We start from the raw sequence: 14,757 nt of genomic DNA, 5'->3' as shown, positions 1-14,757 counted from the left end.
TAGATTCATTGTTTTTTGTGTGTTTTTTGTTTTTGTGTGTGTGTGTGCACCATTGTCTTTTCTCTGGGTTCATTGTTGTATTTTCTCTTCGTGTACTACCATCTTTCCCTGTGTTCACTGTCGTTTTTTCTCTTTGTTCACTATTGTCTTTTCTCTGGGTTCGTCATCATCTTTTCTCTGGGTTCACTGTCATCTTTTGTCTGGTTTAAGTGTCATCTTGTTTCTGGGTACAGTACCTTTTTTTCTCTGGATGCACCGTTGTCTTTTCTCTGAGTTCACTGTCACCTTTTCTCTGCATTCACCATCATCTTTTCTTTTGGTTCACTGTCGTATGTTCTCTGGGTTCACTGTCGTCTTTTCTCTGGCATCACTGTCATCTTTTCTCTCGGTTCACCTTCATCTTTCTCTGCATTTCTCTGTTGTTTTGGGGTGGGAGGATCACTATTGTCTTTTCTCTGGGTCAATCATCATCTTATCTCTGGTTTCACCATTGTCTTTTCTCTGGGTGCATTGTCCTCTTTCCTCAGGGTTCACGCTTGTCTGTTCTCTGTGTTTACTATTTCTGTGGGTTCACTATCTTGTCTTTTGTTTTCAAGTCATATTCTTCCTCGGTTCATTGTCGTCTTTTCTCTGGTTTCACCATCATCTTTTCTCCCGATGCCCTGTTGTCTTTTCTCTGGGTTCACTGTCATATTTTCTCTGGGTTCACTGTCGTCTTTTCTCTGGGTTCATTGTAGTCTTTTCTCTGATTTCACTGTCGTCTTTTTCTGTTTTCACCATCATCTTCTCTCTGGGTGCCCTGTTATCTTTTCTCTAAGTTCACTGTCGTATTTCCTCTGGGTGCACGGTTGTCTTTTCTTTGGGTTCACTGTCATCTTTTCTCTGATTTCTCCATCGTCCCTTCTCAGGGTTCACGGTCTTATATTCTTTGGGTTCACCATCATCTTTTCTCTGGGTGCACTGTCATCTTTCTCTACGTTTCTCTGTTGTATTTTTTTCTGGGTTTGTTGTTGTCACTTCTCTGGGTGCACCATCCTCTTTTCTCTGGTTTCTCTGTCGCCTTTTTTTCTGGGGTCACTGTTTTATTTTCTCTGGATTCACTGTTGTCTTTTCTACATGTTCACTGTCATGGTTTCTTGTAATTCACTGTCATCTTTTTTTGGGGTCATTGTCATCTTTTCTCTCTGTTCACCATCACATTTTCTTTGGGTCATCTTTTCTTTAGTTTCACTGTCGTCTTTTCTCTGGGTTCATCGTCATCTTTTCTCTGGGTTCACTGTCATCTTTTCTCTTTGTTCACAGTTTTTTTGTTTATTTTTCTGGATTCACTGTCGTCTTTTCTCTGGGTGCAGCATCATCTTTTCTCTGAATTCAATGTCATATTTTCTCTCGGTTCTCTGTTTTATTTTCTCTGGGTGCACTGTTATCTTTCTCTGGGTGCACCATCATTTCTCTGGGTTTACTGTTTTATTTTCTTTGGGTGCACCATCATCTTTTCTCTTGGTTCACTGTCGTCTTTTCCCTGGGTTCACCATCGTATTTTCTCTTGGTTTACTGTCATCTTTTTTGAGTGTTCACTGTCATCAGTTTCACTGTCATCTTTTCTCTGGGTTCATTGTCACCTTTTCTCTGGATTCACTGTCATCTTTTCTCTGGGTGCATCATTGTCTTTTCTCTGGGTTCTCTCTTTTTTTTCTCTTGGTTCACTGTTTTTTTTTTTTTTTTTCTTTTTCTTTTTTCTGCATTCACTCTCATCTTGTCTCTGTGTGCACCATTGTCTTTGCTCTGAATTCACTGTCATATTTTCTCTGGGATCACCGTCCTACTTTGTCTGAGTTCACCGCCCTCTTTTCTCTGGGTGCACCATCGTATTTCTACAAGTGGTACAAGTGGTAGATGACGCCACGTTCTGTGGCTAAAATCTCCCGGCTGCACCCCAGGCAGGTCAGAGAACCAGAGCCAGTGGATCCAGATTATAAATATGCTAGTAATACAGGCAACTCTAATTTTAAGCTAACTTTTTGGGAGTATGGGTTGGTATCTTTCAAAGATTTAAAGACGAAATTTAGACTGTGCTGCCATGATTAGAAATCGCTGTCCTCCAAGAAAGGGACTCATCTCCCTTCATCAAGTTCTGGTTGGTTCAAGGCCAGCTCAGCTTCTTCCTAAGCAGACAGATGCTGCTCAGCCCTCTGAGCTTATGAACTTAAACTTCCTGAGCCCTCAATGCCTCATATGTGTCACATGAAGAACTTTACATTGTTGGAGTCTGGTTCCAAAATCTGGCCCTAAAGGGGAGATCCACAGCAAAGAGAGAAAGAGCTGGACTGTCTGCTAGCTCACATACTTGTGTTCAAAATTGTCTAGATGTGTTTGGGAGACAGTAGGGTCCCCAGCATGGAGGACTTGGGACCCAGAAGGTGACTGGAAAGTGGGCTGTCCGCCGGCCACACAACAGCACAGAGAAGGCCGAATAAGACGGGTGTGACCCCACACAGAGGTGACACCCTCACTCCTGCCTGTCTCCTAACATGGCTCTACCCACAGAAGCAGGGTCCATGCCTACAGAGGGAGACACCAAGGACCGGAACGATGCTACTGGATCTGCCTTTGAGAAAACGAGGAGGAGGAATGGGGGAAGCCATTCGCCCCACTCAGGAAAGGGGAAGCCACATGTGTGAATGACATCAGCCCAGTCTAGGGGAGGAGAGGCCAATGCCAGTCATAACTAAAGTCGGGTTTTTCAGAGAATTACTCAAGATTTGGTTCCTATTTTAATCCAAACATAAAGAAAGCAATGCATTTATTATTGTTTCGAATTGCATGAAACTACCCACAGCTAAGGACATAGTAGGGAAAGACATTTTTTAAAAAGGAAAGCAGACCGAAAACGGTATTTCAACAATCCTGAAATAACTGTACTCGTGTACAAGATTGAACCCATAAGGAAGTGGTCATACCTAGTGGGAACCAGGCTTCTGGCTGCCGGAGAAAGGAGTAACAGCTATGCAGTGAGGGCCAGAATAAGCCCCGTGGTGCTGGATGGGGCCAGGCATCCGTATGAACTCATGTGCACTGCAATGCTAAAGCAGCTGGAGAAAGACATGAACACAGATGTGTGTACACAGGCAGAACACAGGCAGGTGTCTCCTCCCTCCATCCCTGAGGGCCTGGAGACTATGGCACCTCAGCAGCCACGAGCACAGCCCGCAATCAAATCTTGGCTTCTAATATAATTTTCCAAAAAAACGAATGTGGGTTCCTCTGAGAAATGCTGATTCTTGCCCTTAGGAAGGGAAAAATACAAAAGATAAGCGTGGAATACATTCTAGTACTAGAAAGTAAGAACACACTGGAAAGAAAATCCATATACACATGTCTTTATCTGTTTATGGCCCATCAGAAGGACACAAGAGCCAATGGGAAAGAGCTTGAAGTGGCCACAGAAGAAATAATGTGGCGTTGGATGGTGACCCAAAGTGCAAAGTAAATATACAAGCCCATGCTGATGTAGCTCAATGATTGAGTAAGTAAATACATCGGGGAGAAGGGATAGGTATTTTTTGTGGAAGAATTACAGTGTACACACAGACGTTCCTCAGGGTGGAGATTAGCTGCTGTCTCCTTGACTGCTGGCTCCCTGGGCACTCGCTCCCACAGAACTGCAAGTGGAAAGGGAAGGCAGTGAGTTTGCAGTGGCGAGATGTGGCTGGCACCACGGTGCCCGCGGGATCAAGGTTAACATTGCTGGTGAGGAGGCCTGTCCCTCTTCTGTGTCCCCCATATGATGGGACAGGGAAGCACCTCACCAGGGGATTGGTCCTCCCCAAACCCTCAGCCCCAGCCTAATCATGAGAAAACAGCAAACAAACCAAAGTTAAGGGACAGCCTACAAACTACCGTGCTCTTCAAAAGGGTCCAGGTCATGAAAAACAAGGAAAATGAAAAGCTGCCACACAGCAGCCAGAAGACACGATGACTGAGTCCAACAGGGAGTCCACGACAGGATCCTGGCACAGAAAAAAGAACACTCGTGGGAAACCTGGAGGAACCCGAGTAAAGGCTGTCCCTCCACTAACTGTCACATGGCAGGGTTACTTCCTAGCTGTACGAATGTGCCGTGGCTGTGTGAGATGCTCAGTGTTTGGGGAAGCAGGCACAGGGCCTATGGGGTAAATGCATTGGGTCTATAGGTTGGTACCTTTCAAGGGGACTCTCTATACTACATTTGCAACTTTTCTGTGAATCTAAAACTATTTCAAAATAAAGTGTATTTAAAATGACAAAGCATTGCTCTCAGCCTGGCCTGTCTGCCTCCTCTTCCCAGGTGGCCCAGGGTTAAAGAGACCAGGTTGTGGCTCCTGTCCTCAAACACTGGGATGTGGATGAGAAGTCTAGCAATGTTGTTTGGTCAAAGAAGACCTTTAAGTGAGTGGGACATTGAAGAGAAGTCAGATTTTCTGAGTTTATCGGCCTGAAAACAGCCAAAAGGGCAAACGAGTTTATTTATTTATTTATTTATTTATTTATTTATTTATTTTGAGACGGAGTCTCGCTCTGTCGCCCAGGCTGGAGTGCAGTGACGTGATCTCCGCTCACTGCAAGCTCCGCCTGCCAGGTTCACGCCATTCTCCTGCCTCAGCCTCCTGAGTAGCTGGGACTACAGGCGCCCACCACCATTCTCGGCTAATTTCTTGTATTTTTAGTAGAGACAGGGTTTCGCTGTGTTAGCCAGGATGGTCTCGATCTCCTGACCTGGTGATCCACCCACCTCGGCCTCCCAAAGTGCTGGGACTACAGGCATGAGCCACCGTGCCTGGCCGCAAAAGAGTATTTTTAGACTAGATATTCTGTATCTTCAGAATGCATCTTCACAGCAGTGCATTGGTGAGGAAGCGTTGCCGTGGCAACCGCACCCATGTTTCATTAGCTGTCAGAGGGAATTAGCAGAGAGGAGTGCCTGGCACAGAGCTCCCTTTGCAGAGGCCGGGGGAATCACTGGAGCCCAGTGGGACAGTGAGCCACAGAGCCTCAGTTCTGCCCCAGGAAGGAGGGGCTTGAATGGTAAAGTCCTCTGACTTACTTCTAAGCGGGAGACTGTAATGATCAGTCTTTAAATTAAGCAGTGGTGGCTGAAAGGTGAAGGCAAACTGCATTGGGTTTTATTCAGTGGCGTTAATTAGGAAAGTACGTGTCCCACATGTTTTCTTTTTCTTTCTTTTTTTTTTTTTGAGACAGAGTTTCACTCTTGTTGCCCAGGCTGGAGTACAATGGCGCGATCTCAGCTTACTGCAACCTCTGCTTCTGGGGTTCAAGTGATTCTCCTGCCTCAGCCTCCTGAGCACTGGGATTCCAAGCATGCTGTCACCACATCTGGCTAATTTTGTATTTTTAGTAGAGACGGAGTTTCTCCATGTTGGTCAGGCTGGTCTTAAACTCCCGACCTCAGGTGATATGCCTGCCTCGGCCTCCCAAAGTGCTGGGCAGGAGAATGGCGTGAACCCGGCAGGCGGAGCTTGCAGTGAGCGGAGATCGCGTCACTGCACTCCAGCCTGGGCGACAGAGCGAAACTCCGTCTCAAAATAAATAAATAAATAAATATACTCGTTTGCCCTTTTGGCTGTTTTCAGGCCGATAAACTCAGAAAATCTGACTTCTCTTCAATGTCCCACTCACTAAAAGGTCTTCTTTGACCAAACAACATTGCTAGACTTCTCATCCACATCCCAGTGTTTGAGGACAGGAGCCACAACCTGGTCTCTTTAACCCTGGGCCACCTGGGAAGAGGAGGCAGACAGGCCAGGCTGAGAGCAATGCTTTGTCTTTTTAAATACACTTTTTATTTTGAAATAGTTTTAGATTTACAGAAAAGTTGCAAATGTAGTATAGAGAGTCCCCTTGAAAGGTACCAACCTATAGACTCAACGCATTTACCCCATAGGCCTGTGCCTGCTTCCCCAAACACTGAGCATCTCACACAGCCACGGCACATTCGTACAGCTAGGAAGTAACCCTGCCATGTGACAGTTAGTGGAGGGACAGCTGGAAATTTTTTTTTTTTTTTTGAGACAGTGTCTTGTTCTGTCACCTAGGCTGGAGTGCAGTGGTTCGATCTCGGCTCACTGCAATCTCCACCTCTTGGGTTCAACCGATTCTCCTGCCTCAGACTCCCAAGTAGCGGGACTACAGTGACGCAGCACCACGCCTGGCTAATTTTTTGTATTTTTAGTAGACACAGGATTTCACCATGTTAGCCAGGATGGTCTCAATCTTCTGACCTCATGATTGGCCCGCCTTGGCCTCCCAAAGTGCTGGGATTATAGGCGTGAGCCACTGCGCCTGGCCTGGATGTTCTTTCGACTTCTGTCCATTGTGCTGTCTGAAAACATCAGTCATCAGTGGACACGTACATTTGTAGCTCCCTAAAAGAAACCAATTGAGGCACAGGAAAACAGTCAGGACCAAGAAGTCCCATTCTCTCTTTCATCTGAGCTAGAGGTGAAATGTTAGAGGTGTGTTAGTCATTAAACCTGTCACTCGTTAATGAACTCGGTTATCACTGACCCCATGAAGCACAAGGGAGCGCTGCTACTCATTCACCTTCTCTGTGATCCGCAACATCCACTTTCTATGGGGCAAAAGATCATGACTCTTACCAGCCTCTAGGTAATTGTGCTTTTTTCCTATTAAATTCTAACAGACATGGTCCAAAATGGTGAAGTGATAAATTTCACTTTTTATATGTGTATAGAATAGAACCTTCCACAGTACGAGAAACTGTCAGAAATTGTCAGTGGTGCAGAATGTGGCCTTCAGTCTTAAAGAACAAAGCAAAAATGTCAACTTCAAGATACATAGTTCAACTTCTGAAAAAATACTAATGTGAATACAGGATCCTGGGGCCAAAGTCTTTGTATTGCAAAGACTCTACGTTTTCACAACACTGCAATAATTAAAAAACTACTTACATGAGGATAGTTCTTTACCATTTGCAAAGTATTTCATGCATTATTTCATGTTACCAACAACAGTGCTAGGATAATGATCATTATAAATCTTAGCCCCATTATAAAACAGGAAACTGAGCTTCAGAAAAGTTAAATGATTTAGTATTTTGGTCTGGGGCAGTGTTGTCCAGTATGGTAGCCACTCACCACACATGACTATTGAGTTTCTGAAATGTGGCAAGTGCAACTGATGAAATGAGTTCATAAATGCATTGTCTTTTAGTTAATTAAAATTTAAATTTAAATAGCCAGTGTGGTTAGAGACTACTGTATCAGAGCAAATCTAGAGCTTTAAGCAACTTACCCCAAACATCATAGCTAATAAGCAAGAAAAATCACTTTTTTAGTCAATTGAAAGTAAACTTGATGTTTGCAGATTGTTTCCAAAGTTCTGTGAAGTCAGCCATTTCTGTCCAGTTTGGATCTACAAAGCAAATCTCACAGGTAAATCTAATGTCCTGGCAACACTGCTCAGGGAAGCTTGCTAGACCATCTGAAGATTATGGCCAATGATAAATGGGGTAAAGTTCTTATTACTTAAAGTATTCCAGTGAAAATGGAAGTTTTATGAAAACAATAACTTTTTACATTGACTAAACATGGACTATCATGCTTACATAGACACAAGAGCCACACAGTCTTGCAAAGGGATTCTGAGCATGGAAACAGATGAGCTCCATGGGTTCACATCCTAATCCTGTAATTTCTTGGCTAGGTGATCTCAGGTGGATCAATGACTCACTGAACCTGTTTCCTCTTTAAAAAGGAAGGTTGCAAAAGTTCAAGACCTGGATAATTTTGAAAGCCCTTGGAATAGCCCCTGATACATTGCAGAAATGTGAACTTCAAGATACACAGTTGAGCTTCACCAATAAATGTTATCACCAATAAATGTTAATACCAAAAAATGTTAATAGACTAAGATTTCAGAGAAATTCTTTCAGAGAAAATACAAGTTGGAGCAATATGTAAAGACATTAGGATAATGTGGACTTCTTCACACTAACCTTGTTTTCAATGAATCAACTTGGACCTTATTTTTATTTTTTGGCAACACTTTACTTCAATTCTGGCCTGTCTGTAATTTCCACGAATGACCTGTGTTTTGATATTAGAAGAACTTCATGATGTTTTATTGCATTGTCTGCTGGTCTTTCTCCCTTGGTTGCTTCAACTCACCAGCCCCATCCTCTAGGACTCGCTCTCTGGCTCTGGGGGCTGTTTCCAAAAGCTGCTCTTCCCCTCCCCCTCCACAGCCTGTGTCTCCTGAGGAGCTTCCCATTGTGCACAAATAACCCTAGTCTGTTTCCATCCTTCCGAGCCACACCCTCCCTGTCCCTCCAGCACTTCTGCTGGGATTGAATTTCTGAAACCATGCCTTCATCTGCTTTTTCTCCCCTTTTCTCCCAGTTCCTCCTTTTAATCTATGTTCAAAGGGATTTTTTTAATGACCAGTAATATTTCACTCTCTGCCTTTTCTCTGCAACAGAATAAAATGCTTCTTAGAGGAGATAGCTCCCAGCACCCCTCAGTGTTCCTGTGACCAGAGCAGGTCTTAGACGTGATCGCCCAGTGGTCTCATCATAAGCAAAGCGAGGCTCTTATCTTACCCGACCCCTGAGCCTGCCTTCCCGCAGCCTACACATTCCTGCAGACATGGAGTTGCCTGAGGTAAGAGAATGCAATCTCTAGAAACCCAGAGCTGGCTTGGCTCTCAGAGCTGGTTTTGGCATGATGAGCTCTGTGTGTGTACTGGAGCCATGACCTGGCCCAGGGTTGACCTGCCAAAGGCCAAAGACGTGTACGTGTAAAGGATTTAAAAGGTGTCAATAGCCATTTCAATCCTCAAAATTAACATCTGGACTCTATCAGCTTGAGAAAAGAGGTGATTCTGTAGATCTGCTCGAATCTGCAGGTCATTCGTTGGACATTAAAATGACAGATACCCCGGGTGATACAAAGCTCAGAGCGCGCGCGTTCTGGAGGACCGAGACTTCACCAGCCACTAGATGGCACTGTTTCGCTACCGCTGAATTCACCACAGACTCCATGCGGTCTTCGTGCTGTAGAATCACGTTTTAAATCAGCAAACTTCCGGTTAAAAGGTCAAAGATTAAGGGAAGTCTAATCAATGGTTTGTTTTTTTAAGGAACCTACTCGTGTAAGCAAATTAATGTCAATTTTCTTGACATTTACGTCTGAAATATTTGTTAATAAAAGCAATACCAAATAAATTCAAATGTATCTTATACCTTTTTATCTGCATAAAGATGAAGAATGTATCTATAGGGAGTAGAACGAGTTCTTGTCTAGGGAATTTCACACTTTGGAAATAAATGTACTCAAGCTCTGTGTGTGTATGGGAGAAAGAAGAACAATTTGTATTAGCACAACCATGGCTTCAGAAGGTGTTTTCTCTTAGCCAGTGTTCCAAAGCATCTAAAATCTTGGCAGGGGCTGACCACTCCGCCTTCCCCTGGCTAGACAGGCCACCTCCTGAGCTGAGCAGGGCATTCCGGACTCCAGCTTCTTCCTTCCCCAAGGCGAACCCAGAGAGCCAATCAGAGAAAAGGCTTTGGGGCAAGTTGGTTGTGTCAGGTCCTCAGCCAAGACCCTTAGCTGATTTCCATTACTTATCAGAGAGGGCAGACCCACTGAGGGGTCTGGAAAGCAAGTCTGGAGGAAATACTCCCATCCTCACACCATTTGTGAATCCTCCCAGCCTCCACGGCACGGTTGAAGCTACTGGTGATGTCCTGGGATTCTGCGTCTTTCTCTCAGGCCATGTCTCCACCTGGGACATTTGAGTGGCCTGACTGGCCAGCCAAGACCGTCGAGGGTCTGCAGGGCCCCTGACCAACAGCATCTGATTGGGCTAAGGCACCCTCATTTTGCACCAGAGTGAAGGAGAGTGGAAGCGCTGTGATTGATCACCTTCCAGTCTCCCTGTCAGGGCGGTAATGCTAGGTGAGCCCGAGTGCAGAGAATCTGGCCTGTCCCACTCTCACAGTCAGGCAGATCATGGAGGTCCTGGTTCAGAACCACTCGTGTGCATGGTACACACTCACACATGCACACACTCATGCACACACACACATGCACACAAGCATGCACACACACACACACACATCCTTTTTATTTTCCAAGTTCATTTTCCTTTCCCATGAGCCCTCTGTAGCCTAGGATACAGCATCCACTTCTAAAGTCATCACACTATTTGTTGACCGTCTACCCTGGGCCAGGTATCCTTCCTAAGGTACTGGGGTATCACACTGTTAAAAGGGCCAGGGGTCTCCATTCTCACAGAAGCCTAGTTCTAGTGGAGGAAACAGACAGTGAACAACTAAGCAAAACAGAGAATTCAAATTCCCATGGAGAGAAGTGCGATCCCAAAATTAGAGCAGCAGATGGGATGAGAGGGAGCATGAGGCAGGTAGACACGCTATCCAGGTCTGCAGCTCAGCAGCCGTTTCCTCCAGCCCTGCAAACTGGAGCAGGTGGCTCTTTGGGTGGAAAAGATCCAGCGAAGTGCAGAGATCAGGCAAGGAAGCTGGGCTGTGATTGGACAGCTGAGAGCCAAGTACGACTGTGATTGGAGAGCCAGGGAAGCCAGCCTGTGATTGGACAGCTGAGGGCCAAGTACGGCTGTGATTGGAGAGCCAAGGAAGCTGGGCTGTGATGGGCTGTGATTGGACAGCTGAGCGCCAAGTACCTCTTTGTCGCCTGTGCCTGGATGAGGGGCAGAAAGTGCTGATGCTACTGAAATTTTCTAGGCATTCTTTTCTATCAATTATTTTTGTCTCTACAGACAAAGACACAGTGATAGGAAATTATGTCCAAAAGTCTCCAAAGATCATTTTGTGCCTTTGCTCCCACAACCACAAACATCCATACAATTTTAACTTTGTCCTCAAGCGAGATAATGCCACCCTGGGTGATGTGACGTATTTGTAGTCCCTTCACTCCAGGGGCTATCCAAAATCGCAGCGAGTGTCAGCAGGTGAGACTGAGGCATTTTCCTGGTTTGTTTCCGCTACAGTGCAATGACGCATCTTTTCAGTGGTCCCTTGAGAAGGCATCCTGCCGCTTCTTCCCTCTCAGCGGGCGGCAAGGCCTGTGTGTGCAGTGTGGGTCTCTCAGCAGTTGCTCCTGCTGGAAACTTCTCCACTGTCTTTGGAAAGAATTTGCTGGAAAGCTGTAGAAAGACAGACTGGAAAGGTACTTGAGAACATCTTGTAAAGACAAGCTTTGAAGGTTATTGCTTAAGTTTTGAATAAAAATAGCATGTATGAAAAATCGTATACATATGCATATGTATAAATGAATATAAATAGAAACATGTATATATGGACATGCATATATATATATAATATAGGCTCACTGTGTGTGTGTGTATATATATATATCTAGGGAGAGAGAGAGAGACATCAAACTCTTCTCTAGATAATTAAATTTCTGGGAGGAAAGGGGCGTGTATCCTTTTTTTATTGGATGCACCTATATACTATTTCTGTATTTTGTTTTATTTTGGAGATGGAGTCTCCCATTGTCTCCCAGGCTGGAGTGCAGTGGCACGATCTCAGCTCACCACAGCCTCTGCCTCCAGGCTTCAAGCGATTCTCCTGCCTCAGCCTCCCAAGTAGCTTGGACTACAGTGCCCCACCACGCTTGGCTAAGCTTTCTATATTTTTAGTAGAGTCAGGGTTTCACTATGTTGGCCAGGCTGGTCTTGAACTCCTGACCTTGTGATCCACCCGCCTCAGCCTCCCAAAGTGCTGGAATTACAGGCCTGAGCCACCACGCCTGGCCTATTTCTATATTTTTAAGAAGAACATCTAATTTAAGAAGAACAAAATTTTTAAGGAAAACTATACTTCTATAAAGGAATTTTCTACGAAGAACTTTATCAGGTAAGCTAAGTCCCACCTGCCCTCTGGACTGCCCGTTCTCGTGGTTGAACTGCTTCCCCAGGCGGCCCTCCAGAACTCACCACAGTGGTTGTAAAAAAAATCATGAATGGGAGCTCAAGCACCAGACACTGCCACCTGAGACAACAGCAGAGGCAGGGAAGCCGCTTCCACCGCCCCGGCTAACTCTCATCCCCTCCGGTCCCACAAGCCTAATCAGGCTGCAGTCCAGTGTGATTCCCGGCTTGCCACCAGTCATTAGGCCCTGGCTCGCATCCCCCCTTGGCTGGGCAACTCCTTTTGTCCTGACCGGTTTATGATGAGCTGTAAAGAAGCACATGGTGGGGTTGGGCCCTGGGATGAACACTGGCGGACAGCTGGGCTCATGGCAATCCTGCCTTCAGAAGTATTTCCCGAATTCTGCACATTAGACACAGGGAGACGTGTGACAAATGCCAGCCACGGCCCCTCCCCTTGACCTAAACGCCATGGTTCAGGGCCGGCCTGCGTGGCAGGGAGTGCGCCTGGGCATGGTGTCCCAGGTGGTCAGCCGCCCTCCCTCGGGCAGGTAACCACACACCTACGTGTCCCACTCAGTGCTGCCCCTCTGCAGTGCTGCCACCTGGCAGGGCCCAAAGGCCCAGATGGCGTGGGAAGAAACAGGTTGGCTTACGCTGGCTCAGTGGAGGAGAAAATCAAGCTGATGATGTGTTCTGAGAACTGGAGAGGATTATGGAAAGGATGACAAGGCGAGTAAGAGTTCTGTGCTTATAGCGTGATACCACCAGGGGTCTGGGGTTGGTGGGCTGTGTGTGCTGTGTCCAGTGTTCCCAAGGCAAGGACCCACGGACTTCTGTAGCAAGATCTCCCAGTGTTCTCAAGCAGCCATGATTTGTCAACACACCCACCTGTGGCAACCGCCCTCAGAGTCCCAGACTGGGGTCTGCACCCCGGACACTGGACCATGGCCCTTCTCAGAAAGGGGCTGTGTGTGGGCACTACAGGCAAACTGTGTTTTCCCAAGGAATCCCCAATATCCTGTGTTTTTCTTACCCGGTGTGTTCAGTTAATGAATGATATTGAGCTGTGTATTTCCAGTGGCACAAAAGCCATGATCAGTATCTACTCAAGGGGGCAGCATGAGCTCTGTGTAGAGAAACCTCATGAAAAGGGCTTAGCGGAGAGGGTGGGCATGCCTGGCCTTCGCTCTCTAGTCCTCCTCTCCTCTGTCCCCCACCCCTCCCCAGCCCGGATGTTCGGAAGTTGTTTCTAAACCACTGTTTCCCCACTGCCTTCGCGCTGTGTCTCTTATTTTTTAGGAGCTGAGTATCTTGACTTATCTGCTCATCAGCTGTTAATTAACATCGAATTGTAGTCAGTTTGAGCTGTCTATCTCCCCAGGCTAATTCACCTGGCGTAGGATGTGCTCAGAGGCCACCAACATGGCCATAAGGCCCACCTTTTTGGACGGGGTAGGGACAGTGTGCAGAACACAGGGGCATTGTCTTGGACCCACCGCAGGGACACCCTCTGCAAATGGACTTGGTGAAAATTCCACCCTGAGCCCTGTAGCTCTTCTCCTTTCTGTGTGAGACCAGCAGGGATCAGCTTCCTTCTGTGAAAGGAAAACAAAATCTCAGGCACCCGTTCACTACGCCAAAAGGAAAAGGCAAGGCTGGAAGCTGAGTCATGCAAGAAACTGCTTTTCCTTTTGTTCCTAAGCAGAAAGCCTCAGATAGAAGGCCAGGTGTCTGCACAGGCAGCTGCTCTGTGGTCACCTTAGGTAAAGTGCTGACTTCCTGAGCATGAATACATAACTGAGTGTTCCCCATCCCCACCTTTTCACACACAACATGTGGATTCAGTCAGTCTAATCGAAGCCTCACAAGAACGTGACCTACCCTCCCTCTTTCCCTTCCTGCCCACTTTTCCTCTTTAAATAATGAAGCCCCAAAATGCTCTTAGGAAAAAGCACAGATCTCAGATGTTCCTGAAGTTTTGTGTTCCTTTTTCCCAGGCACATCCTGATACTTGACAAAATAAACCTCTACACTGATTGGGACCAGCCTCGGGCACTTTTTGGTTTAGACTTCCTGGGAAACAGTACCGTTGGATTTCTGTGGAGTCACTGTTTGTTACACCAGTTCTTTCTTTGTTTATCATTCACATACTGGTGAGAGAGATGACTGAGTCCGGTTTGGTTTATATTTTTGAACTCTGAAAACATAATGTCAATTTACTTGCAGTATAACTTTGGCACAGAGCAAATTTACATTACAAAAAGAGTTTTTCTTGTAATTGTGAGTTCTCCATCATGGGCCTGTAGCAGGACGAGCCGCAGACAAAACCTCTCAGACACCGAGTTGTAGAAGGAAGGGCTTTGTTCAGCTGGGAGCAGCAGCAGGCTGCTGCCTTAAAATCCGAGCTCCCCAAGTGCACAGTTTCTGTCCCTTTTAAGGGCTCACGACACTAAAGATTTCACATGAAAGTGTCATGATTGATTTGAGCAAGCAGGGGGTATGTGACAGGGGCTGCATGCACCGGTGGTCAGAGAGAAACAGAACAGGGCAGGGAGTTTCACAGTGTTCTTCTACACAATGTCTGGAAACTATGAATAACATGGGTTTCTAAGTTATGAGTTGATTTTTAACTGCTGGGTTTAGGCCAGGCAGGCCCAGGCCTGGTTTTGGGCCTGGCGCGGGGCTGCCTGTCTTTGGTTTTACTTCCTTGGTTTTTTCTTAAAACAGGTGTCGAGTATAAAACAATATAAAAGAATATGAGAGGGTCTCTTTCTTTGCTCAGGCCCATATTCAATATTCCCATCAAATCCAGCCTGCTCACAC

At 46.0% G+C, this 14,757-nt stretch overlaps 1 long non-coding RNA gene across 1 annotated transcript in view; it reads left to right on the top strand.

The window, feature by feature from the left end:
• The window catches only part of LOC115897000, a 38,021-nt gene extending 28,854 nt beyond the window's left edge, over window positions 1-9,167 (top strand). Inside the window, exon 3 of the long non-coding RNA XR_004056962.1 lies at window positions 8,497-9,167. This is a non-coding gene — a long non-coding RNA (uncharacterized LOC115897000). The remainder of the gene's footprint in view (window positions 1-8,496) is intronic.
• The last annotated feature ends 5,590 nt before the right edge of the window (window positions 9,168-14,757 follow it).

Source organism: Rhinopithecus roxellana, chromosome 4 (genome assembly GCF_007565055.1).
Source record: "Rhinopithecus roxellana isolate Shanxi Qingling chromosome 4, ASM756505v1, whole genome shotgun sequence".
Taxonomy (NCBI): Eukaryota; Metazoa; Chordata; class Mammalia; order Primates; family Cercopithecidae; genus Rhinopithecus; species Rhinopithecus roxellana.
The sequence above is the reverse complement of the archived record's forward strand: the minus strand, read 5'-3'. Positions and strand labels throughout refer to the sequence as shown.